General features: G+C 44.5%; 1 protein-coding gene across 2 annotated transcripts in view; it reads left to right on the top strand.

Annotated features, from left to right (window-relative positions):
* Nucleotides 1-24,422: 24,422 nt before the first annotated feature.
* Nucleotides 24,423-27,624, top strand: part of PLS3 (plastin 3) — a 163,901-nt gene continuing 160,699 nt past the window's right edge. Inside the window, exon 1 of one of the 2 annotated variants that reach the window (XM_033945394.1) lies at nucleotides 24,423-24,583. The gene's annotated coding sequence lies outside the window, so the exon portion shown is untranslated. Of the gene's footprint in view, nucleotides 24,584-25,053; nucleotides 25,111-27,624 lie in introns of those variants that run through there. The other variant, XM_033945396.1, reaches the window with a different exon arrangement.

Genomic DNA, 27,624 nt, shown 5'->3' with positions numbered 1-27,624 from the left:
TTGAAAGGAATTAAAATATAAACATTTTCCAAGTAATAGAGCTAAAGGACATGAGCTGAGGTTACAGGGTAGTAGATGAAAGAGTAGCAACAGGAAAACCTTTTTCAAAGAAAGGGTGGTAGTTGCCTGGAGTGTCCTCCAGGTGGAGGTGGTGGTGAAAACAGTGATGGATTCCAAAACATATGGGATAAACGGAGGATATCTGTGTAGAGAAAGAGGATAGGATCAAAGCAAAAATTAAATGTCCACACTTTTAAAAAGTCATAAAGGGGTGTAGCCTACATGGAGAAACAGGTACAACTCTGATTGCCTTGTTGGGCTGACGGGATAGACCATTCAGGACTTTATCTACTGTCCTTTACTCATATCATCTTCTATAGTGAAAAATTATTTTGTTATATGCACAACTGAATTGGACTGATGATTGATCATTGATACGAGTAACAGCCATTTCATATTAGCTGTCTGAAGGTCTGTTTCTCATAATTATTTTATTTTGGAGGGTTTTTTCTTCTACATTTGGGTTTTCTTTAAGTTGAAGCTACAGGTAGAGAATGACTTGGGGACAGATTTGTCCCCATTCCCTCAGGAACTCAGTTTCCCTGTCCTGTCCCTACCTCATGGCTGTAAACTCAGCCTTAACCGCTCAAGCATCGAACACTTATGATTTTAAAGTGAGGCTTGTGCAGATGAGGACAGAGCTTGCAGGAATGGGGCAGGGACGGGAAAAGAACTCTCCAGGATGGGATGGGAAAATAAGTTCCCTCAGGAACAGGGAAAAATTTGTCCTCGTGTCATTCTCTAGCTACAGGTAACCAACAGCAAAGAGGCAGACAGTGTACAACAACAAAGCTATATGAAGACACTGCCAAGAAAGCAACCTGTCACTCAGGGAAAAATTGAGAGCTTCTAACTACTGAGAGACACCTGAAAGGACTCTGCAGCCAGACACATGGCTGGGGAAGTGCTAGTCTCAAGCTAATTAGAGAACTGTCTGGTCAATACTCAGCCCATGGTGTTCAGTGGTTTGGTTAAAAAAAAAATAAAAAAAATAAGCTGACAATATGGGCAGATTTAGCCCCAGATATTCAATGCTGGACCATGTCCAGACACCAAAACTAAATATCGGGGTTACAGTAATTCAAAATATGCTGGAGGTCCTGATCAAGACATGCAACTGGAATTTTGCAACCCTGTTGCTCAGATGCCTGATAAAATTGAGTCCCTAGCACAGTGTGTCTCAAACTTTTTAGCTCTGGCACACTAAACGGAGCAAATGTTTTTTCGAAGCACATTATAATTGAAATTATAAAATTGCAAAACCAACAAAAAAATTAAAATTGAGTTATTTATTTTAAGTTATTTAAGCTATGTAATTGTAACAACAGTGAAACTAAAGTAGATAGAATAGAATTGTTAATCAATGCAATGAATGTGCTTGTTTTTGAGTGCAAATGAACTCAAAACGTGGCTCGATAGTCGACAAGCAAACACGCTTTTCATCATCCACCATCTGCAGTCGTTCTCTTTGTTTCAATTTAATTTCGGTCAGAACTGAAACTCCAAGTTTGCAAAGATAAGAAGATCCAAATGGTAACAAAGCCTTGATTGCTTTGTTGCTCAAGTTAGGATAACTACCTTATAAAACATAAAAAATAAAATTACTTGCCATTAGTTTTCAAGGACCAATCACATCTAAGAATGATGCTTATCTGGCGATCGTATCCTTATGCACACAGAGGGTCATAGCATTCACTGACTCTTCCGTACGCAACTTACATAAGAACATAAGAATTGCCGCTGTTGGGTCAGACCAGTGGTCCATCATGCCCAGCAGTCCGCTCACGCGGTGGCCCTCTGGTCTAGTGTATTCTTATGAAGGGAAATTTTGAAAATAAAGTAAAATTCTGGAATCTCTCGTAGCACACCACCTGCCCTAGCACAAGGCATTAATTATAAAGGAGAGGTTGGTTTTGAACCCTTTAAGCCTTTCTTGTGTGAATGTTTTTCTTTAGAATGTGCTTCTGAAATGGCGGGGTGGTGGGGGGGAGAGATTATAAAGTATGCAGCCCTTGTTAGTAAGGGGTAGGTCATTGCTCAGATGAGTCGCCCAAGGCAGTCCGTTTACAAGCATTTTTATTAGGTCTGGAATTTTGCGTGCTGCACTTGGAACCAAAAATTCTTACAGGATAATTTTGAACTGGCAGAGAACTATCCAGCGGTGGCTGCCCTCAGTAAATTGACTCCTTCCTGGAAATAAAGAAATAGGGGAGGGACAGATTTTTGTGTTAAAGGGAAAGTAATGGAACTCAAAGAAACATTAAAACACTATAGCAAGTGGTTTTCTTAATAATTATATCATGTCCCTTATTTATTGATGAGCTCTGAAATGGATGAGTGTTGCTAATGGCCCAGGAGTAAGGATTTGAACCTGAAAGCCTATGAAAGCATGTGAGAAAAGCCCTCTTGAAGAGGCAAGTGAGGAGCTCAGACTGTCACTAATCCCAGACTAGTCAGCCCCTTCCCTTCCCTTGTTTTAAAAGCAGACTGAAAACCCTCCTTTTTGATACAGCTTTCAATCCTTAACCCTACTCCTCTGCCCTCCAACCAAGCCAGCTGATTAACCGTTCCCCTTAACTGTATCCATGACATTCTGTTTGTCTGTCTTGGCTGGTTAGATTGTAAGCTCTTTCGAGCAGGGGCTGTTTTCTTATTCTTTGTGACTCTGTGCAGCGCTGCAGGCGTCTGGTGGCACTATAGAAATAATTAATAGCAGTAGTAGTAGAACCCGTGACAAAGGATACCTGCGAGATGTGACAATGGCAAATTATTCCTTGCGATTCTCCCTCCACCCTCCATCACTATAGGCTTCAAATATCATCAGATTTTGAAATTATACATTCACTGATCTCTGGTATTCATCTAGCTTCCTTTAAAGAGTGACCTGAAAGTCTTGGATAGCTCTAGAATATTTTTCTTACCTGCAGGGTGGTTAGAAGGATCGAGATGCAAAGCCAGGTGCAGAGTACATTCAGGGCTTCATCTGTGCAAGTTTGTTGAGCTGGTTGGAATGCCAAGTTCCGCCAATCAAAGGTGTCTCCTGCACGAGTTCTATCTTTGCTGTACAAGAGCACGTAAGTGAACAGGCATGCTTTGGACCCCAGTGCTAGCTCTCTGTATGCTCAGTTTAATGACCGAACTGAGCATGCGCAGGAGTGTCAACATTGGCGGCTGTAGTGCACTATCTAGGCGGGCACTGGCTTTCAACCCAGTCCTCAGAGACCATCTGGCCCCTCGGGTTTTCAGGATATCCACAATGAATATGCATGAAAGAGATTTGCATGCCAAGAGTCTGAATTATCAAGTCCTATAAATTCGAGTGTGTGGGAAAATACTGCAACAAACACAGTCAAAAACAATAGCGTTGATATTCAATATACCCAGTGCTGGTGGTAAGTGTTCATGGGTTCATAGACAACCCCGCGAAAGACAAAGGCGTGCGCCGACAACTGAGCGCAAGACGGAGGCGCGCGCCAAAGAAAATTACAGTTTTTAGGGGATCCGACAGGGGGTTTTGTTGGGGAGCCCCCCCAGTTTACTTAATAGAGATCGCGCCGGTGTTATGGGGGGTTTGGGGGGTTGTAACCATCCACATTTTACTGTAAACTTAACTTTTTCCCTAAAAACAGGGAAAAAGTGAAGTTTTCAGTAAAATGTGGAGGGTTACAACCCCCCAAACCCCCCACAACAAGGCGCAATCTCCACGCCCCCCCGTCGGAGCCCTAAAAACAGTAATTTTGTGCAGCGCACACCCCCGCGCTGCACTCAATTGTCTGGGCGCGCCTTTGTCCCGGCGTTCTTTTGACCTGGTGGGTTTTTTTTTTTAAATGGTCGAACACTAGTGGTAACATTAGTGTACAGCCATAAAGGAAATCATTAGGTTTATCTTCACAATAAAAATGGCCTTAGTGTGCAGGAAAGATCCGCAAAAAAGCTTGCCAAGGTCAATTCTTACCTCGGCTTTGGAAAAGGATCCCTAAATTTCTGCAAGAGCATGTGTGCAGTGCACTACTGTAAATTTCTGTTTTATAAAGCTTATAGGTTCAGATGCTGACTTCATTAAATAAGAATTTTAATTTTCTCATTTATATAATGCAAACCTGAGGATCTAAGTCAGTATTCTTCAATGCAAGGCCTGGGGTCCAAAGGAGGCCCTTGGAGACCTCTGGGCTGGTCTTCATCATTCTCGTTGGGTTTTTTTCCCCAAGCTCATGGCAGAAAGGGGGAAGTGGCTTGTCAGAAGAGCCTCATACTTGAAGGACAAACAGAAAGTATTTGGAAATGCCCATCTTCTTGAGGAAACACATAAAAATTAGAAAGCAGGCAGATGGAGTGGATGTTATTAGTACATACTGATCAGAAGTGCCAAGCTCTCCCACAGAAGATATTTGATGGCTCTCAGTTTATTTGGATCCAAAGTGTCCCCAACTTAAAGATTAGAGAAGACCATGATTTAAGTGGCTTACAATATCACATAAACATTACATGGAAAAAATATCAAAATAAAATTATAAATGTACAAATATACCCAGTTAGATACAACCTCTCTGAAAATTATTAATTTAAAAGCCTAAAGAAACCTTTTACTGCAGCAAAATATGGCTTACCGTGAGATGTGCTGAGCAATCCCACTGTAATTTTTGGATGTGTGCCTGCCACCCACATGCTATTTTTTTAAACACTTAGATGTGGGTTGGGGGCTGGAGAGAGGGCATGGGCAATGCTGCACACTTATCGATTGGCACGTGAATCCCTACCACTAGGGTTACCAGGTTTGTTGAAGAAAAAAAAGGACACACGCCCTGCCCATTTTTGCACCCATCCCCAACCCCACATAAACCTTGTCTCTTCTCCTTCCCCTAGTTGCATCCATGCATGCTCGGAGGCCCTCCAGACGCGGCCCCAAGTTCAGGGCTTTCCAAAACTCAACCTACCGAGTTTTGAAAATCCTCCTGGACACCCAGACAATCCTCTAAAAAGAGGACCTTTCTGGGTTTTCCCAAATGTCTGGTAACCCTACCTACCACCTACAAAATGGGTAGTGGTAGGAGCTCACGCCCCGATAGCCAAGCACTATTAGGAAAAGTAGTACATGGACATTTAATACCCAAAAAGGAAAATCGGTCATTTTATCCCTTCGCTAAAAATGGCCTTTGTACAAGGGAATGACCTGCATAAGTGCACGCTAGAGCCCTCGGTGGACCTACACAACAAATTATTTGCTCATAAAATAAGCATACATTAGATACCTTTTTTTGGCACTTTGCCATAGGCATTCTGTTATAAAAATTACTCCCATTTAAAAAGGACTTTTCATACAGTTAATGTAAGCTGCTATTTGCACACGTTGGTGGCTTTGAAAATTGCCTTTCTGTATTTAATGCAAACAACCTGTGTCATGAGAAGACTTTTCCTCTTGTTTCTGCGTCGCTGGGTTAATAGATTAAAACCTACATTTGTATGATGCATTGAGTCAATGCAGCCTCTGTGATTTGATTAGCAAATTTCACAGTGGCCATATGATTCACTGCCTTACAGAGATCTAGAGGCACCTTTACACAGTACTATAATTCAGCTGTAGTGAGCTTAAACTACGTACAATAGTTAGACAAGGACTAAGAAAACCCATGAAGCTGACTGTAAATTGAACCAAGTCTGATCACAGATGTCAACAGCAGGCATCGGGTATTGATGGCTGATGAAAAGAAGGGTAGTCTTGAAAAATATCAAGTCCAGGCAGCCAGAGGAGAAATGCTGAGGGGCTTATCGCTTCCTATTGAAAGAGAATGTAAACAGGGACATGGTGGTGCAATTGTAAGGCAAATTGACAGAACAAAAAAACACTCTCTTCTGGTTAACGATTGTAACATTGTCCTCTGTATTCTGCATGCTGTTTCCTAATAAAAATGATTTACAAGAAAATATAAAAGGAAGTAACAATAGATTAGATATCTGCAGATCTGAATGTGTCTGTATTAGAGATACAGTAAAACTTTGGTTTGCGAGCATAATTTGTTCCAAAAATATGCTTGTAATCCAAAGCATTCGTATAGCAAAGAGAATTTCCCCATAAGAAACAATGGAAACTCAGACGATTCATTCCACAACCCAAAAGCTTTAATACAAAATACTATACGTTACTCGCATTGCAAGACCTCGCTCGTTTAGAACAGTCACTACACTCTTGCAGCATCAGAGAGAGAAGAGCCATCGGCTTAGTTGTCAGTGTGTATACTGTATGTCAGGGCTGCCCAAGTCCAGTCCTCGAGATCTACTGGCAGGCCAGGTTTTCAGGATATCCACAATGAATATGCATGAGAGAGATTTGCCTGCACTGCCTTCTTGGTATGCAAATCTCTCTCATGTATGTTCATTGTGGATATCCAGAAAACCTGGCCTGCCAGTAGATCTCGAGGATCGGACTTGGGCAGCCCTGCTGTATGTATTCGTATTGCAAGACATTGTTTGTATATCAAGTTAAAATTTAACAAAATGTTTTGCTCATCTTGCAAAACACTTGCAAACCAAGTTACTTACAATCCAAGGTTTTTACTGTACTAGATTAAGGAGTCTACAAAAGATATATCCCGCATAGGAAAACTAGGAACATCCCTCCCCTTTAGAACCACAGAACTCTGGAATAACCTCACATCCCCGCTCAGAGTTTCAAGTTCCCTCCAATCCTTCCGCAAACACCTGAAAACTTGGCTCTGTTCAAAAATCTAACACCTCCCGCTCTTTGGTTCTTTATCTTCCTAGCTCCTTTCCTATAATCCTTCATTGTAGCTCCTTTTCAACCTAACCCTGTAAACCGTGCCGAGCTCTACCCTTGTGGAGATGGCGCGGTATACAAACCTAAGGTTTAGTTTAGTTTTAGTTTTTCACCAAACTGCAGTAAATGGTGGCCTTTGCACATCCTTACACGTACTAAGGCCATTTTTACTTCTGCAGTAAAATGGTTGATTTTTGTATTTTCCCTGTTGATGGTCACTTGCTAATGATATACGCCCATAGAAAGACATCTGAGCGGTTTACAGTTCAATAATAATCTTAGGTAAAGGATTAGCTCAGAAAACACATACTCTTCACTCCTGACCTGACCTCTATTTTTTAATGCATGGGAAGTGTGCTTACATGCAAAAACTACTGCAGGAGACCTGAGTGTGCCCCGCAATAGCACAATTTAAGCTACGTGAGCATGTATTGGTGCTTATCACCGCTTAGTACGAGAACCCCTTAACCAGAGTGCAAAAGTAGGAATGTGCACTTGTTTTGAAACAAAACGATAAATACAATGAAATATTATTGTACTCTGCTTAGGTTATAAGTGGATTATAAATGCATAAATATCCACTTTTACAAAATCGTAGCATGGCGTTAAGCGCCGGCCATGGTAGTAAAAACTCTGATGCTCATAGAATCCCTCTAAGCGTCGAAAATGTTAGCGCCGCGGCCAGTGCTAAAAACCACGCTACAATTTTGTAAAAGGGAGGGGAGATTTTTTTAATTCATTTGTGTATTTGTTTCAGTTTTAGCATGGAGCATTTCCAAATACCATGTGGTAAAATAAAAAATGTAACAATTAAAAAAAAAAAAAAAAAAACTCACAAAATTAAAAAAATACCCCGAAAAATGCTTTGAAAAACCTGGAAACTTTCCTAAATAAAACCAAAAGTTCCTGATTGGCTAACAACAAACTTTTGGGCATGTGCCTATGAGAACCAGAAATTCAGAGAAAACTGACTTACACATTCCTTCTCTAAGGGGGGTCCTTCACAACAGGATGAGAAGAAAAAGAAATGGTTCGTTAGTGATTATATTGGCTCTGATTCTGCAAGGCTTTATCTAAGAAACACACAAAATTATAAAACAAAACTGCTTTCATGACCCTTGACTTCAGTGTTCAGAAGTAGCAGTACATAGAGATCCCACAAGAACAGCTGCTTGCTTCTAAGCTAGTCTTTTCCTATAGAATACAGTACAGATTTTTTTTTTTCTTTTCAAGTGTTTTCTCACATTTCCTTAGAATGAAAGACATGGACTTGATATTTTGGGCCTAGCTTCATTTCTTTAGCATGTGGCAATCCCTTGGATGTATGAGGATGACCCAGGAAAGCTTTCTGCTAGGGATCAATGTTGAATTACAGTGAGCCCTCCAAATCCGCGGTTTCAGTATCCATGGATTCGGTTATTCGCGATGTGTGTGGGTTTTTTTTGTTTGTTGTTGTTGTTGTTTTGTTTTTAAATAAAGCTGCATTCCAGACCTTCCCCGCCTCCCTCCTGGCATCCCAGACCTTACCTGGTGGTCTAGCGGGCTTTCGGGGCAGGAACAATCTTCCTATGTTCCTGCCCCGTGCAGATCACTCATAGCAAATGGCTGCGGGGAGTTCCCGTCGGGAACTCACGGGAGCCATTTGCTATGAGTGATCTGCACATGGCAGGAGGATAGGAAGATTGCTCCTGCCCCGAAAGCCCGTTAGACCACCAGGTAAGGTCTGGGAGGCAGGGTGGGTCAGAGCCGGCCCAAAAGTTATTCGTGAATATTCAGTATTCACTGGCTGGCTCTGCCCCTAACCCCCACGAATACGGAGGGGGAAGTGTAAATCCATAATGACAGAACAGGAACTTTTTTTTTTTTAATTAACTATTCCTTTTTATTAATGTATAACATGAAAAAGAAGGTAGCTGTAACTCAGACTTCTGGGAAAACTCAGACTTGTCCTCTTTTTTAGAGGACTGCCCAGGCTCCCAAACAGACTTTCCAAAATCCAGCATTTGTCCAGGTTTTGGAAAGTTCCGATGAGCTCCGGCCGCAGCTGGAAGGCCTCTGAGCTTGCATGGATCACGTCGCACACATCCGGGCATGCTCCAGGTCCTCTAGATGTGGCTGGAGCTTGTCCAGAAGGAGATGAGGCTTTTTGGGGGTGGGGGGTGGGGCTGTAATTGTGCAGGAAGGGCTACCAAACATCCGGATTTCCCCGGACATAACCTCCTTTTGAGAACATGTCCAGGGTTCTGGACGGCTTTTCAAAACCCGGCACTTTGGGTTTTGAAAAGCTTCCCTTGAAATTGTGTCAGGCAAGCACACGCGGATGCCCTCCTTCCCGACCAGAGCAAGCAGTGGGGGCAGGGCTAGGGCGGGAATAGGGGCAGGACTGGGGCGTAATAGGGCAGGGATGGGCGGTCCTGGAGGCGGGTCTATGGGGTCCGGATTTTACGAATGTAAAATCTGGTAACGCAAGGTACGGGGCTAGATGTGGAATAGGGTGGGGTAGGGTTGGGGCAGAAAGGGGCAGGTTAATGTAAAAAAATATGGTAACCCAGCTGTAACCACTTGTGGTGGTATGGGTGGAGGAGAAATCTAATGATTAGTGCAGTGGGCTGAAAACATGGGGAACTGTGTTCACTTCCCACTGCAGCTCCTTGTGGCGCTGATTGAGCCACTTACCTCTCCATTGTCCCAGGTACAAAAGTGTAGATTAAGAACTCACTAGGAACAGAGAAAGGCACTTGTGTATAAGCCATTGTGGTTGTATCACAGAAAGGCAGCATATGAAATCCATGACCTTTTATCCTTTGACAACTGCATCACTTCCTGGTTATTTTTTTTATAGATTTATTTGTCCAGAAAGAAAGGTTTATTTATTTTATTTTAAAAAATGTACAACCCACACGATCTCTAATACTAGGTATGGTGCCAGATTCTGCCATGCCGTCATCTTTAACTTGCAGAGAAGTAACAATTCACTGTCAGAGCAATTCTGTAAACTGGTGCTCCAAAGCCGTGTGTGGAGTGCCACTTCTGTGACGGCATCGGGACACCCTGATGCTGCTATAGAACAGTATTTCCCAAGTCAGTCCTGGAGCACCCCCTTGCCAAGCAGGTTTTTTGTTTTTTTTTTAGGATATCCATAACGAATTATGCATGAGACTGATTTGCATACACAGCCTCCATTATATGCAAATTGCTTCCATGCACATTCACTGTGGATATCCTAAAAACCTGGCTGGCAAGGGGATACTCCAGGACCAACTTAGGGGAACACTGCTATAGAATACCAGCAACAAATCCTACATTGGCACATCACAAAGAAGGCATGCTCACTTATGCCAGGTCAATGCAAGTGTAAATGGGCGTGGCTACATGCATCACATAGGTACGTGCTTTCCTTTATAGTATTCCATAAAATGCACGTGCTGGCGCTTGACATGTCCATGTTCCTCTTTATATGGATCCCCTTCCCAATTGCATGCTATGCCACATACACATGGGCTTACTGTTTAGCACTTATGCATGGAAAATACATATAAATGCAAGTATGCTACTGTATTTACAGACTTGCACCTTTCACATTTCTTTCCTTTTCTATCCATACCTTTTTCACTTAAAGGAGGTCAGTTTATAAGTGACTTGAACATATAGAAAATTATTATTCATGCTCTCTCTTAACTGTATAAATTTAGTAGCACACACACTTTTGCAGTGACAGACAATGAAGGATTTTATGTTTTCTATATGAAATCATTGTACTATCCTATTTTAATGGTGGATTTTAAAAAATATTTAATTTTATTGATGTATTTTATTGTAAACTGCCTTGAAGGTATATCAAGTTTAATAAATGATAACATTGCCCTGACATATATACTGCACAATATATGCACAAAACAGATGCATATACTTTTTTAAATTGCTGTTAAACATGATGTGGACCTGCAGGAATCGGCCATGGGAAAAGTCCCTAAGAACAGACTGATAAATATATTTATTTTTTGTTGTTGCTTTTTTTTATTTCTCCTCACCTGTGAAAAGAACGAGCTACCTCTTCCCCGCCTTGTTTTATTTTCAACCCTCTATGTTGCTGTAGCTTATTAAACTCAGGCGTGTCCACTAGCCATGATGCCACAGGGACTTATAGCTACTACTAAACCTTTAAGTCCCTTTGAATATCACAGGAAAAGGCAATGGCAAGCCACTCCTGTACTCTGCCGTAAAACATCACAGGGTGGATTCCTCACTGTACAAGTTGTCATGTGTCAGTGGCATGATCCATTCTGATATTGTTGTCTTGTGCTCTTATTGTCTTGATCTGAAAGTGATTCTGGCCTTTGAAAGTTAATTTTAAAAAATGCATTAAGTTCGTCCAATAAAATTTAAATCATCTTATTTTTTGTTTCATTTTTGTGCATTGCATTTAAAAGTAGACTAACAGCACAACTTTATCCAGTTCAGACTCGTTCACCCTCCTCATTCTGTCAATCTGCCACATATCTTTTGAGTGAATTGGATTTTTTATTGTTTATGAACTACTTTAGCGCCATCTATTAATTACCATCTGTACACCTGAGGCAGGTTTCTACTATGAAGCCGAACCGTATGTTTTTTAATAAATTCTACTTTATCCCAGGTTCATGTGTACAGTTCCTTCCTCACTTTCTCTCTGCTTTATTCTAATCCTCAGGACTTGTCCAGTGAGGTTTTAGTTATATGCACAAGATATAATATAAATAGGGCTTGAAAATCTTTCTCGAGCACTTGTATTCATTGTGGATATTTTTAAATATCCAAACTGGCTCTATTAAATAAGAGCATGGAGGAGCATAATATAAAAAAAATCTAAGTCCATTTTGGGCCTAGGGTGCTATTCGCCCAAAGTTGGCAACGTCTAAAGTCCATTTTCGAAAAATATGCCCAAAATATTTTTTTTCCCAAAAAATCATCTTTATCATCTGTTTGCCACCAAGTCGTCTATCTTTATACCACATTCTCGACCAAAAATTTGTCTAAGTCCCAAACACCCAGACAAGACCTTTTGGATGTGACAGGGCCAGCAAAGTGATGGACTGAACACCCAGACATGGCAACAGAGTAATGGGGCACCTTACAGGGCACTGCTGTGAACTTTACAAAAAGGGTGTCACATGAACATCTCACCATGACTCCCTTGATGCATATTCATTGGGGAAATCCTGAAAACCCGACTGGATTGCGGCCCTCAAGGAGGGACTTTGAGATCCCTGCTAATACCTACCTGTCTACAACCCAATAGCCCTTATGGCTGCAGATGCCACCTATATGGCAGTACAGTAGGGTTTGGGGGGCTCATATTTTCCACAATGATTGCATTGGTTAGAGTGGCTTATGGGCCTGGGTCCTCCTCTATATGGTTCACTAGCTCTCCCCCCCCCCCCCCCCCCCCCGACTACTTAAGCCACCGCTGTGCAGCTCTACTAGGCTTTCTTATGCCAGGTGCTGATATTCCGGAGGCAGGTATGTACGTTTTTATTCTGATTTTTATGGTGGTGTGAGGGGGGGTCAGTGATCACTGGGGGATTGTGTGGGGGTCTGTACTTTGTCCCTGCAGTGGTTATCTGGTCACTTTGGATACCTTTTGGGCACTTATACCTGTTTTTAGATCGCCTAAGTCACAATAAGTTCCATCTAGGATGACTTAAGTCTAGGTCGGCCAACCTCCTGCCTTAACCACTCCTCAAAAATGCCCCTTTGAGCTCTAGGCGCACAGCAGCATTCAGAGGCCTAAGAAGTCTCTGGATACATCTAAAAACCCATTTCGATTATTGGCACTTGGACGACCTGTCTTTTAGGTTGTCCAAGTGCAGATTTAAGTGGGTTTTTAGATGTATTCCTGTTTTGATTATGAATCTCAAACTCTTCAGGAGCATCTCATCACCATTGTTAGAGCTGGCCTTCAGGATCCAAAAGATAAATACTGCTGCCAATTTGCTTAATATCTACCTCAAGCCACTAGCCAAGCTGATTCATTCAGGTGATATTCGGTTCTACATTTATGTGAATGATGTGCAGCTACTCAAAGTGCAATTAAACACTGGAATTTGTTGCTAGAGAATGTGGTAAAAAGCAGATAGATTAGCGGGGTTTACAAAAAGTTTGGATCATTTCCTGAAAGAAAGGTTTGTAAGTCATTACGAAGATGACTTTTTTTTAGGATAAGAAGCATAAACTATGGTGTGTTACTCTTTAGGGATCTTGCCAGGTGCTTGTAAGCTGGATTAGCCACTGTTGGAAATAGGATACCGGGCTTGATGGACCTTTGGGCCGTCCCATTAAGGCAAGGTTTTTGTTTTTACTCATGCCCATTGAGCCAGACTTACCAATATCCCGGAATAAACTGACTACCGTATTTTCACGCAAATAACGCGCACCCGTATAAAACGCGCACACGGGTATAGCGCGCAGAAATCACGATGATATGTACAAAAACTTTGGTATACCGCGCTCACGGGTATACCGCGCATGCTGCCCGACGCTCCTTTCGCCCGCCCTGACTTTCCGTGCGCTGTCCCGACTCTCCGTTCACCCCCCCTGACTTCCGTGCACTGTCCCCCCTTGAAGGTCTGTCCCCATCCTGAAAGCCTGATGCCCCCCCCGACGTCCGATACATCCCTCCCCCCCGAAGGACCGCCGACTCCCCAACAATATCGGGCCAGGAGGGAGCCCAAATCCTCCTGGCCACGGCGACCCCCTAACCCCACCCCGCACTACATTACGGGCAGGAGGGATCCCAGGCCCTCCTGCCCTCGACGCAAACCCCCCTCCCCCCAACGACCGCCCCCCCCCAAGAACCTCCGACCGCCCCCCAGCCGACCCGCGACCCCCACGACCCCCCCACCCCCCTTCCCCGTACCTTTGGTAGTTGGGCCAGAAGGGAGCCCAAACCCTCCTGGCCACGGCGATCCCCTAACCCCACCCCGCACTACATTACGGGCAGGAGGGATCCCAGGCCCTCCTGCCCTCGACGCAAACCCCCCTCCCCCCCAACGACCGCCCCCCCAAGAACCTCCGACCGTCCCCCCAGCCGACCCGCGACCCCCCTGGCGACCCCCACAACCCCCCCACCCCCCTTCCCCGTACCTTTGGTAGTTGGCCGGACAGACGGGAGCCAAACCCGCCTGTCCGGCAGGCAGCCAACGAAGGAATGAGACCGGATTGGCCCATCCATCCTAAAGCTCCGCCTACTGGTGGGGCCTAAGGCGCGTGGGCCAATCAGAATAGGCCCTGGAGCCTTAGGTCCCACCTGGGGGTGCGGCCTGAGGCACATGGTCGGGTTGGGCCCATGTGCCTCAGGCCGCGCCCCCAGGTGGGACCTAAGGCTCCAGGGCCTATTCTGATTGGCCCACGCGCCTTAGGCCCCACCAGTAGGCGGAGCTTTAGGATGGATGGGCCAATCCGGCCTCATTCCTTCGTTGGCTGCCTGCCGGACAGGCGGGTTTGGCTCCCGTCTGTCCGGCCAACTACCAAAGGTACGGGGAAGGGGGGTGGGGGGGGTCGTGGGGGTCGCCAGGGGGATCGCGGGTCGGCTGGGGGGCGGTCGGAGGTTCTTGGGGGGGGGCGGTCGTTGGGGGGGAGGGGGGTTTGCGTCGAGGGCAGGAGGGCCTGGGATCCCTCCTGCCCGTAATGTAGTGCGGGGTGGGGTTAGGGGGTCGCCGTGGCCAGGAGGGTTTGGGCTCCCTTCTGGCCCAACTACCAAAGGTACGGGGAAGGGGGGTGGGGGGGTCATGGGGGTCGCCAGGGGGGTCGCGGGTCGGCTGGGGGGGCGGTCGGAGGTTCTTGGGGGGGGCGGTCGTTCGAGGGAGGGGGGTTTGCGTCGAGGGCAGGAGGGCCTGGGATCCCTCCTGCCCGTAATGTAGTGCGGGGTGGGGTTAGGGGGTCGCCGTGGCCAGGAGGGTTTGGGCTCCCTTCTGGCCCGATATTGTCGGGAAGTCGGCGGTCCTTCGGGGTGGGGGTGCGAATGGTCCTGCCGGGGGGGGGGATGTATCGGACGTCGGGGAGTCGGCCGGGCAAGAGGGCTTGGGCTCCCTCTTGCTCCGATCGTGGATGCGGGTGCGGGTGGGAGCGCGTGCGAGCGGTCGTTCGGGGTGGGGGTGCGAGCGGTCCTGCTGGGGGGGGTGAATCGGGCGTCGGGCGGGGTGGGAACTATGTTTTAAAACTTTTGTATACCGCGCTCACGCATATAACGCGCGAGGGGTATGCGCGGTAGGTAAAAACGCGTATAACGCGCGCGTTATATGCGTGAAAATACGGTAAACTGTTTAACAGCAATTTTTAAAACTACACTAAACAGGTATAATGTTCACACCTTCGGGGCTCCTTTGACAAAGGCGTGCTAGCACTTTAACGCATGTAATAGCACGTGCTAAACCGCCGGCTGCGCTAGCCGCTATCGCCTCCTCTTGAGCAGGCGGTAGTTTTTCAGCCAGCGCTGGGGTTAGCGCATGATTAAAAGTCATGCGCTCTAAACCCGCTAGCATGGCTTTGTAAAAGGAGCCCTCAATCTAGGCACAATTTCTGTAGATTTATGCCTCACGTCTTTATAAAACAAAGACCAATAGGTACTTTCCTGCTCTATTAACCTTTGACTTTCTAGCACCTGTTTTGTGCATAAACAGTATATATGTCAGGGCAATGTTTATCATTTATTAAACCTGATATACCACCTTACTTGCAGCACAATTCAAGGCAGTTTACAATAAAATACAATAAAGTAATTCAATAGTTTTTAAAAACCACCATTAAAAATAGGATACTACACTGATTTCATACAGAAAACATAAAATCCTTCATTGTCCGTCACTGCAAAAGTGTGTTCGCTACTAAATTTACACAGTTAAGACAGAGCGTGAGTAATAATTTTTTATTTGCTCAAGTCACTTATAAACCTAACCTCCTTTAAGTGAAAAAGGAAAGAAATGTGAATGGTGCAAGTCTGTAAATACAGTAGCACACCTGCATTTACATGTGTTTTTCATGCATAAGTGTGTAAGTGGCATAGCGGGCAATTGGGAAGGGGATGCATATAAAGAGGAACATGGACAGGATATGGGTATGTCGAGCGCCAACTCGCGCATTTTACGGAATACTATGAAGGAAAGCACGTACCTATGTGATGCATGTAGCCACGCCCATTTACACTTGCATTGACCTGGCATAAGAGAGCATGCCTTCTTTGTGATGCGCCAATGTAGGATTTGTTGCTGGTATTCTTTAGCAGTGTTCCCCTAAGTTGGTCCTGGAGTATCCTCTTGCCAACCAGGTTTTTAGGATATCCACAGTGAATCTGTTTCTTAAACAGACAGCATAAACAGCTGGTCTCTGGCCTGGAGTCCCAGCGATAAAGGTCTACCCTTCAGTTTTGTTTATTGTGAGCTTCTACACCGTTGCTAGAGACTGGGCAGTCAATTCAGAGTGGTTTGCATAGCTTCTGTAAAGGTGTTACAATACATGAGTTCCTGTAGAAGTGTTACAAAGAGCATCTGTGAGGTGTTACAATACAGCTATTCATATGCCATAATCAATCATCCTACTGGCACATTACCGGTACATTGATCATCCTACTTATATGCATATGTTTATACCAAATCAATCATCCTATGTAAATTCACATATAATACCAGACTTAGAATTGCAGCTAAGTATACAATATTTACACACCTCCTCAGGAGGTTGGCCATTTCAACTAAATATGACCTTACATTGAGCATTCTGTGCAATTCTGGTCACCACATCTCAAAAAGGGTATAGTAGAATTAGAAAAGGTTCAGAAAAGGGTGACCAGATTGATATAGAGGCATGGAACTCTTCTCATACAATGAAAGGCTTAAAAAGTTAGGGCTCTTCAGCTTGGAGAAATGGCTGAAGGGGGGATATGATTGATGTCTACAAAATCCAGAGCAGAGCAGACTGTGTATCGATTGTTTACTCTTTCAAGAACAAAGAAGAGGGAACACTCCATGAAGTTGCTCGGGAAATTGTTGCTGGAAGATATGGTAATTAGCATATCTGGGTTTAAAAAGGATTGGAAAAGTTTCTGGAGGAAAAAGTCCATACATGTGTCAAAAAGGAAGACATGGGGAAAGCCACTGCTTATCCTTGGGATCGGTAGCATGAAATCTTGCTACTATTTGGAATTCTGCCATGTGACCTGGACTGGCCATTTCTCGAAGCTTGATACTGGTCTAGATGGGCCATCAGTCTGGCCCAAGATGCTTTTGTTCTTAAGTAAGTGGGAGCCTCGTTCTAGGTGGCCCAATGCTGTGCAATGGGAGCTTTATAGTACACTTCCCCCTCCGTATTCACGGGGGTTAGGGGCAGAGCCGGCCCGCGAATATGGAAAAACCGCAAATAATATTTGGGCCGGTTCTGCCCTTATCCACAGCTTCCCATAGCTACTTTTAGCTTTGTAAGCCCCCCCCCCCCCTTAAGCCTTACCTGATGGTTTAGCGGGTTTTTGGGCAGGAGTGATCTTCCCACACTCCTGCCCCGTGCAGATCGCTCACAGGAAATGGCTGCCTTGAGCTCCCGTAGTCTCTCGAGCCATTTCCTGTGAGCGATCTGGACAGAGCAGGAGCGTGGGAAGATCGCTCTTTCCTGAAAACCTGCTAGACCACCAGGTAAGGCTTAAGAGGGGGGGGGGGGCTTACACAGCTAAAAAAAAAAGCCCCAAAAATTTAAATTTATTTTTAGGTCAAAAATCGCGAATAACCGAATCCGTAGATACAGAATTTGCGAATACAGAGGGGGAAATGTAGTACTATTCTAAAACAGTACCTGGGCACCCAGATTTGTGGTATAGAATACTAGCATAATCCAGCATTGGCATGCCTAAAATCTAGATGTCTACAGTTACCCCAGTTATAGATATGCTTCAATGTTGGGTACCTAAAATTGGCAAGGGCACATGTAACTTGCAGTAGTATTCTGTAAATTATATGGTTGTGCCTCTCACTTAGATACATTCTTATACTAAACGTATGCATACAGTCCCTTGCCTTTGCAAGCTATGCCACTTACCCACACCCTTACAGGATAGCGCTTAATGACTTTCCTACCACATACATACAAAACTGTACACTTGCCTGCAAAAGTGCTGATATTCTGTACATTTATGCACACAACTGGGGTCAAAATGGAACCCTCTGGCTACCGAGAGGTCTAGACAAATCGGTTTTTACGTTCATTAAAACTCCATTTGGAATAGCCAAGCGATGTAAGTGCATCAATCGCTTGGCTATTCCAAATGGAGTTCTAGCTAATTTGCATGGCCGGATCGGAAAATGGGCGATCAAGTGGAAAAACACATGGTGGACCGTTTTGTGCATCGGGTTGGTAACGGCCATCATCGTTACAGCTGTGAAAAAAGGTTTAGCGACGATTGCCGACTTTAGGGCATCTAGCCCCAAGTTCCCAGAAGGAGGGAATTGTATGGATAAAGGGGGGAAGAGTGTTCCAAGTAGATGGGCATGCAATAAAGAATGGTCGGTAAGGAGTGGACTCGAGATGTGCTTGTCACGGTCCAGATAGGATTAGGCGACAATCATTCACCGAGCATAGGAGATGGACTGGACTGTAAGGGACGGTGAGACATGCAAGATAATCTGCGGACCCGAATTGATAAGCTTTGGAAGTCAGCAGGAAAATTTGATAAGTGATCTTCTGTTTCACCCACATAACTCCCAAATAAGTTTATTAAAAATAAGAATATACTGTTGTGTTGTAGCCTATGTTTCCTTGTTATGGTGCTGGCTGCTCTCTTAATAAAAATTATTAAAAAAATATATATATATATACAGTATATCAGTTTGTATAATGTTTATAAACTTTTGTAACTTGCAGCTGCTCAAAAGACTTATGAGAAATACTTAATAGTCCTTGTTCTTCTTTGATGATGCAATTGCTTTCATGTGGAAAGCACCTATTTTAACAATTTCATCGTTTCTAGTGTTTTAAATAAGAATTTGGAAACAACCTGAACATTTTACTCTTTGATGTAAAGTCTTTGCATTCTTCTTTAATAATTATCTCTATGTATGAGAGTTTTAAGTATAATAACAACCTCAGAGTTGTTAGGTTAAATCATCATCAGTTGTGGTTTGCTTTCCTTGGAACAAAATGTCATATGCAGTTTCGTAAGGGGGCTAAAGTAAACCACATTTCCTCACTCTTGTACTACAGGTAATGCCACAAACATATGATCATTTGGCTGGTTAGCAAAGCCATAACTGGAATGATGCTCCAATCTATGGACAGAGGCTTCCTGTTTTCTTAGAACTATCAGCATAATATATTGCGGCAGTGATTGAACCTCTGCAGAAAGCGCACACCCAGAAGGCAAAAGGAATGCGGGGAGCAGCCAGGAGAAAATATAGGATGTAATGTCCTTTAAGAATTTGGGGAGGTGAGCAAACAGCCAATATTCTGGAGCTATAGCAAGCTGGGCTCCATTGCCCCACCCAGAAATATCCAGTGCAGAAGAAGAGGAGACCTGCCAGTTACCAAGGGATAGAAAGGGCCCATCTTAGATAACAGAGCAGGGTACAAGTGGTGCCTCACACAACAAACTTAATTCGTTCCAGGAGCAAGTTTGTTATGCGAAAAGTTCGTTATGTGAAACGCGTTTTCCCATAACAATACATGTTAAAAAAAATAATTCGTTCTGTAGCATAAAATATGCTAAGATGACATAAAAAAAGATAAATTTTTTGTTATTATTTTTATTTAGATACATCTAAAAACATAATTGTTTTTTAAAACAACACACATTTTTTAAATTTAAAGACAGACTAAGTAGAGTCTAATTTTACAGTGAGAGAGGGCAAAAACTGGGACTTAACTGTTCATTTTTTAAATGCCTGCATGGTTGAAAATGTTGTCCATTTCCTTGGGCAGATCATTCTGTCTATAATACTAGTTTATACTTATTACAAAATGGTCTTAATGGATAAGCTTTTTTTTTCCTGTTTCTTTCAATATGTAAACAGAATGCCAATGGTGAGAGAGAACAAAGCTGTTATTTTTCTAGCATCGGGGAAGCGGCGAGAGTAGCTCCGCCCCCCCCAACGCATCAGCAGTAGGTGCCGGGCCCCTGTGAGCCGACGGTCCGCCACTGCACAGGGAGCCAGGCGGAGAGAGGGCAGTTAAGCGCAGTGCCTGCGCGGAAGGATGCAGCTCGGGCGACTTCATTGTGTGAAACGAAGTTCGTTGTGGGAAGCAAGACCTGAAGTTCGTTGTGCGCAGCGTTCGCTGTGCGAGGCGTTCGTTATGCGAGGCACCACTGTACAGGGGAATTAGAAGCATGGGGGACGTTCTGAAACTACAGAGGAAAAGGAAGCTTCCAATGGGCTTACAGATCAGGACTGTGACCAAACGGAGGAACATGAACAGTGGCAAAGCTCTGCATGCAAGATACAATTTGAATGAATACAAGAAGATGAATAATTTATTCTTTCCTTTTATTTTCCCTACCTCTGCACAACCAACTAGGGGATGGAGGATAGGAAAGAAGTTGAGAACATAAGAATTTGTCACACTGGATCAGATCAACGGTCCATCTATTCCTGTACCCTGCTTCAAACATTGACCAGTCCAGGTCACAAGTACCCCAAAGTAGCAATATTCTACACTCCACACCCCACAGATAAGCAATGGCTTTCTCCATGTCTACCTTAATAGCAGTGTATGGATTTTTATTTTCCTCTAGAAACTTGTACAAACCTTTTTTTAGATTCAAACAGTTTTTATTGATGCAAATATCATCAAATACAGCATCAAAGGACGTCAATAATGCATCCATTATTAAAAAACATAATAAAAGACAAATTCCAATATCAATAAACCCCCACTTATCTATATGAGTTTGAACCATTACCATCCCTCTCCACACCCACCCCTTCCCACCCAATAGTACTCTCTACCCAATGATACTTTCTTTATTTGACTCAATAAAAATCCCAATTAAGAAATCCAACTTAAAATCGCATAACAGCCCTTAGGATGCAAAACTTGCAAATAAATGCAGCATCAAAGGACATCAATAATGCATCAATTATTAATATACATAATAAAACACAAATTCCAATATCATTGAACCCCCACTTATCTATATGAATTTGAACCTTTACCATCCATATTGGGGAGGGGTTGGGTAGAACTGAGCGAGTCTGGGGGCAGGGCTAGGGGGTCTGGATTTTCCATTTGGAAAATCCTAAGCCACTGCCTGCGGCTTTGTGCAGAGAAATGACTGCAGCTGGAAGAAGAAGGGAGCTGGCCAGAAAAAGTTAAACACCCGCTGGAGGGAGGCACGTACTTGAGGCACAGAATGGAGGGAGGGAGGAAGAGAGAGGGGCACGTTGGAACTCGGAATGGAGGGAGGAAGGGAAAGGGGGACACCAAAGGTAGAACAGGATCCCCTTTTCGTAAGTACGAGTCCAACATAAGTCAGATGCTCTTAAAAGGAAAAATTATATCCTACCTGTTAATTTTCTTTCCTTTAGACACAGCAGATGAATCCAGAGACTAGTGGGATAGCATACATCTACCAGCAGGTGGAGATAGAGAACTGACTTGCAGTTGTATATTTTGGATTGAGTCCCTCTTGCCAGTCAGTATTGCTTCATGTCCACGCATCCGGATAATGCAGTTGTAGCCTAACAAAGTTCTTTCCCCTTAAGCAAAAGAAATCCTGACCCCAACCATGAAACATAACCTGTGAAAAAAAATCATGGAACAATACCGATTCATCTGCTGCATTTAAAGAAAAGAAAATTAACAGCAGGTAGGACATATTTTTTTCCTTTCTTAGCATCAACAGCAGATGAATCCAGAGACTAGTGGAATGTAGCAAAGCTACCTCAACTTGGGTGGGGCGAACATGCCACTTCCGCAAACACTGAACCACCTAAGGATGCCTCCACGTGCTCCACCACATCCAAGCGGTAATGCCTAGAAAACGTGTTGGAAGATGACCAAGTGGTTGGCCTACAAGTCTCCAGAGAAAACCCCCTGGATTCTGCCCAAGTCGTAGCCATTGCTCTCGTCAAGTGAGCATGAAGAGCCTCCGGCAACTGTTTACCCGCCAATAAGCGGAAGAGATAGCTTCTCAGACCCATGAGCCACTGAGGCCTTGGCAGCTGCCAAACCCTTTCTAGGACCCGAAAAAAGCACAAAGAGGTGATCCGAATGCCAAAAATCATTAGTAGCTTTAAGATAGTGCAAGAGCACTCTCCTTACATCGAGCAAATGCAAGGCAGGAAACCTCGACCCCCAATCCTCTACCCTTAAGGACGGTAGAAAGAGGACCTGATTGACCTGAAAAGGAGCCACCACTTTTGGAAGAAAGGAAGGAACCGTTCGAATCGAAACTCCAGCCTCCGAAAAACGTACGAACAGATCCCTGCAGGACAATGCCTGCAACTCAGATACCCACCTGGTTGACGGTAGGGCTACCAGAAAAATTGCCTTTAAAGTAACATCCTTGAATGTCTCGTTATTCAAAGGCTCAAAAGGTGCCCCTTGCAAATCTTCAGACTCCAATCCGGACATGGCCTCCGCTAAGGCGGCCTAATGCAGTTTACCACCTTAAGGAACCATATCACATCTGGGTGTGACCCTATGGACAAATCTGACACCTTCCCTCTGTAACAGGTGATAGCCGCTACTTGTACCCGAATGGAATTGTAGGCTAACCCTTTAGCAATCCCCTCTTGCAGGAAGGAAAGAATCTGAGACAGGGAAGCCTGAAAGGGAAAAATCTCTAATTGAATGCACCAAACTTCAAACACCCGCCAGATCCTAGCTGATCAGCAGTCAACCAATCAGACAAAAAAGACATATCAACGTCATCCATTAAACCTTTGTATTCAGACCGAATGGAGTAACAGTATTCAAACTAAATATCCAGAACTCAAAGTTCCTGATTCCCAAGGGCAAGTCACTTAAGGTCGAATTCTGTAAATGGCATCATTATCAGTGGCCATCCATAACATGGCTGCTGATCATATGTCAAACACACAGTGGCGCTGTTTACAGAATCACGGCTTTTCTCAAAAGTAGGCGCCAGAAATGTAGGTCAGTGTGGCGCAGTGGTTAAAGCTACAGCCTCAGCACCCTGGTGTTGTGGGTTCAAATCCACGCTGCTCCTTGTGACCCTGGGCAAGTCACTTAAACCCATCATTGCCCCAGGTACATTAGATAGATTGTGAGCCCACCGGGACAGATGGAAAAATGCTTGAGTACCTGAATAAATTCATGTAAACTGTTCCGAGCTCCCCTGGGAGAACAGTATAGAAAACTGAATAAATAACTAGTGTGAAGAGTTTCAACCTCTGATAACCAGACCAGAGCTGCTATTGTGACATCATGCCTCAATCCACCACTGCCTAAGAGCCAACCTTACCAGTGATGTCACAATGGCTTCATTGTCCTATACTTGGCTCACTTCTGCTACACTGATTTCTAGAGTGGTGCAGTGGTTAAAGCTACAGCACCCTGAGGTTGTGCGTTCAAACCCATACTACTACTTGTGACCCTGGGCAAGTTACTTAATCCCCCATTGCCCCAGGTGCATTAGATAGATTGTGAGCCCACCGGGACAGACAGGGAAAAATATTTGAGTACCTGAATAAATTCATGTAAACCGTTCTGAGCTCCCCTGGGAGAACAGTATGGAAAATTTAAATAAAAAAAATAAAGGCCTACATTCCCTGCACCTACCTTTGATGAAAATCGCATGTATGGAGGTGCCTTAGAAAGCCTAAGGCACTAACTATGTTTACTTTGACTGTAGGCATTGTAGTGCCTCTACAGATGCCATGAAGGCACCATTTTTCTAGGCATCGGTAGGCAACTACAGATTTTTTAACGATTTTAAAATAATTTTTAAATGGCTTTACCAATTAAGTTAGATGCTGGTAGAGTGCCTAACTTAAGGCACCATTTATAGAATATTTGGGCTTAATCCTCCATTGCTAGGGGTACCAAAATAAGTACCTGTATATATATAAACTGCTTTGCCTATGGTTGTATAACTACAGGAAATGCAGTACACAAGTCCCAATCCCTTTTCCTTCTGGGCACATGCAAATTTAGCACGTCTTCTTACTCTCTGCCAACCTCATTTACATGAGCATTTTTTGGAGAATGACTGGCTTTTTAAAAAAATTCTCTACCAGCGACAAAACTTGCGGGGACGGGGAAATTGAATTCCTGCGGGGCCGGAGACAAATATGTCCCCCATGTCATTCTCTATTACATACCACCAGAGGCTCTACTGCCTCAGGGGCAGGAAGAGCAGAATCTTTAACTAACTGTTCTACACTCCCTTTTTCAAAAGCAAAGCCACCAGAGCCGCAAACTTGATCACCAACCTTCAGCATGCAATCGTGCTACAGGCTGCCGTCTGGCAACCAGCAGTTCACACACATCTGCAACTACCCAAGAGCTAGTGTGCCGCAGTTGTTTATCAACTCCCCTCCCAGTCCACCTTGCGCCCTCCCGCCGGGCTGATGATTGACAGCGTCCCCACCCAATCCCACGTTGGACTGGGCGGACACCTGGGAGGTTGCAGCAGTCGGGCCCGGCCCTTCCTTAGGAGGGTCTGAGGTTGAGCTGGCACGGGCCGGAGCCGCAGAGCTGCGGGAAGTTGGCCGAGTTTGGATGTTGCTGCGGGCGGATGCAAGAGCGCCTTGCGTGCGGGGAGAGAAAGTTGCAGTAAGTGCACGCATGGTCTTACTTTTCGCCTTTTTGTGCTCTGTGTGGCCGGTTCTCTGTGGCCTGGTAACGGGATTTGGACTGTGATAGGGGGGTGGGAAAACGTCCAACCCCCGGCTGGGATCTTCTGGTCTTGCTAGCAAAATAGTTGTATACTTTGGTACTTGGTAGTTCACTCCTCTCCGTTGGTTTAGAACCGTGTGGCTTGTTCCATGACTCCTGTTGCTTTTTTTTAAAAATTATTATTATTTTTTTCCAATCGATGTTTGTTCAGTCAAGGTTTTAGCCATGACGGTTAATGTTTTTTAATTAGCTTGCATTTAGATGTTAGCGAGAGAAAAGAAACCCCAAAACCCGGCATCCGTTTGCTCGTCTGGCCGTGCGCATTCATTTTTCCAGAAGGGGATCACTGGAAGCGCTTTAACCTGGGGCAAAATAGTCCAGCGACCCGCTCGGCACTGAGCATTATTCGATTGCGCCTTCTTTCGGACCCCGGGATGATGATGCAGCAGCGCGACTACCTGGCGGTGAGTAAGCAAACCTTGAGGAGGGCTTTGTGGTCAGTGGCGTCCTCCCTTCCCCCCACCGCTCCGCGTGCGTTCGCGAGGGTTGCCTCGCGCTCGCCGTCTTGCCCTTGCGTGCGCTGCTGTCTGCTTGATCTCGGTGGCCTCCCTGGGGCGGAGGTGGGGATAGTGGGAGGCAGGCGCTGCGCTTTTGCTCTTGCTGGCGTTTTCATTCAGCAGTTAAGCCAGGGGTCATCGCCTGATTTAGGAATTTTTTTTTTTTTTAAATATAAATCGATAGATATAGAATAATAGGAATCTTTGGTAAATAGGTCCCGAATGACCCTCTTGGATTTGGGATCGGGGTAGGATCCTGGCCTCCTGCAGCAACCTAATCCCAGACAGAGGAAGCTGCAGCAGGCGGGGTTTATTTTTTTTCCCAGTCTTTTCCTTTTTCTGAGCAATTCTCCAAAAAAGTGAATTAGGAAAGTAATGGTTCTACCTAAAACGGTTTATGCGTAAACATCTGTCAGTTTAACGAGAGACTTTGCGCATAGTACAAAAACACTTTCGAGAATTAGGAGTGTGACCTTTTCCAGCGTTTTATTGCATTTCCCAGTGCGTGTTGCAGTTTTCTTTGATTCTAGACCTCCGTTCTCTGAATAAGGAAAAAAAAAAAAAATTGGAGTCGGCATATCATTCTCAAGGGTTAGGAGACGGGGAAATCTTAACGGAAGCAATAATTCGGGAGCAAGGAGAGAGGAAAAAAAAACTTTAAAATGACTGTAAAATTCTACAGAGAAAACGTTTGTCAAAAGGTCTTGTAGAACTTAATGCCTGAAAATACTTCCAGCACAAACAAATTGCACAATACTTTTTAGGAGATCTTTTGTGTGATTTTTTTTTTTTTTTTCTCTCTTCTTTCCCTCCTGAAGTAGCAAGAAACCGAAAATCGTTGGATTAAAAAATGTGCTAGTTTGAAACATTGTGACTGGCATCTAGACTTCCAACATTTGTTTAAAGCTTAAGTCGGGCTATATAAAGCATGACTGAAACAGCAATTTAGGGAGAGCATGTCGACTTTGGTAAGGGAGGAGAGACATTTGAAACCTGGCTCTTGTGGTTTTGAGTCAAACACCATTTCCTGTCCCATTCCACTGGTGGCACTAAGGCCCTGTGATGCTGTAAAGTCACAGTGCATTTGGTCAACCAGTTATGGTTTAGTGTTGAAGTATTTTAGCTTGCAATGCACAAAATGGCTCTGCGCGCCCTTTTCTGTACATTGTTGCAGCTTCTGATAATTGTATTACAGTGAGCTCATAAATATTAAAATGAGCATGCTTGGCGATGCCCAGACATTGCCGCGCGATAAACAAATAAGCGCCGTCCTTTAATGCTCCAAAATTACTGGCAGGTCCGGAACTGTTGAGCTGCTTATGTTAAAAGACACATCTCAGGCGTGTTTGATAAAATTATATACTTGCAGGACTGGGGCTGCCGATTGCATGGTGTAAGGAGTGCACAGAGCAGTAACTGGTGTCCAAAGCAAAGCTCTGTTCGTTCCTTACATTGACCTATGTTGAATGCTCTATTTATGTGCTAGAGCAGGGGTGTCCAACCTGTGGCCCCTTGAAGTATTTTGTGCCGCCCATGTCGAGAATGCAGTGTTTTCTTCTGCTGTCCCTGGGTGTTTGCCGTTTTGCCGGCTCCCTCCTCGGTCTTGCTGCAGCGTTTGCGCGGCCCCAGAAACATTTTTTTGCGGCCAATGCGGCCCAGGGAAGCCAAAAGATTGGACACCCCTGTGCTAGAGTAATAAGCCTTTGAGACTCTTGACAAAGGCATAGACGCCGAAACACTGTCAGTGTTCAGTCTTTGAAACTATGCAGTAGTAAACAGCCAGTAAAATCTATCTTGAATTTTACACCCAAGGCTGAATTATTGACCTCTTATCCTCACGACTCCTCTGTTGGGCTTACGATGCGCTACAATAAGGCATGCCTCTGATTTGCGTGCCTAAGAGGTAGCTGTTCCTGGCGCTTGCACACATGTCTTTTCCCATGAACTATTCTGCACATGTCAATCGCTTTCTCCAAAGACTGATTGGATGGTATTTCCGTGGACCTCATTTGTATGCAAAGTTTTTGGAGCATCGTTTGTCATCTAGAATGGGAAATTTACCTCCACTACAACAGCTCACAGGATTTTAATGGTGACTTTAGAGCAGTGTATCGCATACTGTGTGCTGCGGCACACTGAGGAGGAAGAGAGGTGCCAGCCAGCTGACTTGTTACAGGACGTGCCTCTCGCCACAGCAACAGCACTAGCAGCTCTATGGGGGGAGGGAGACTACCTGCTCCGATGTGGAGGGTTTGCGGGGAGCAGGACTCTTAAGCAGGGCTGGTGTTAGACCTGTTGGGGCCCAGGGCAGAAATTAAGGAGGGGGAACATCAAATTCTTCTCCTTCCGGCCCCTTCCCAATTTCTCGTTCTCTCCCTCTACCATCTTTCCCATTTTCATAAACTGCTCTCCCATCTAGCA

The sequence above is a fragment of the Geotrypetes seraphini genome, chromosome 5 (genome assembly GCF_902459505.1).
Source record: "Geotrypetes seraphini chromosome 5, aGeoSer1.1, whole genome shotgun sequence".
NCBI classification, from domain to species: domain Eukaryota; kingdom Metazoa; phylum Chordata; class Amphibia; order Gymnophiona; family Dermophiidae; genus Geotrypetes; species Geotrypetes seraphini.
This window is presented reverse-complemented; position numbering and strand designations above follow the sequence as displayed.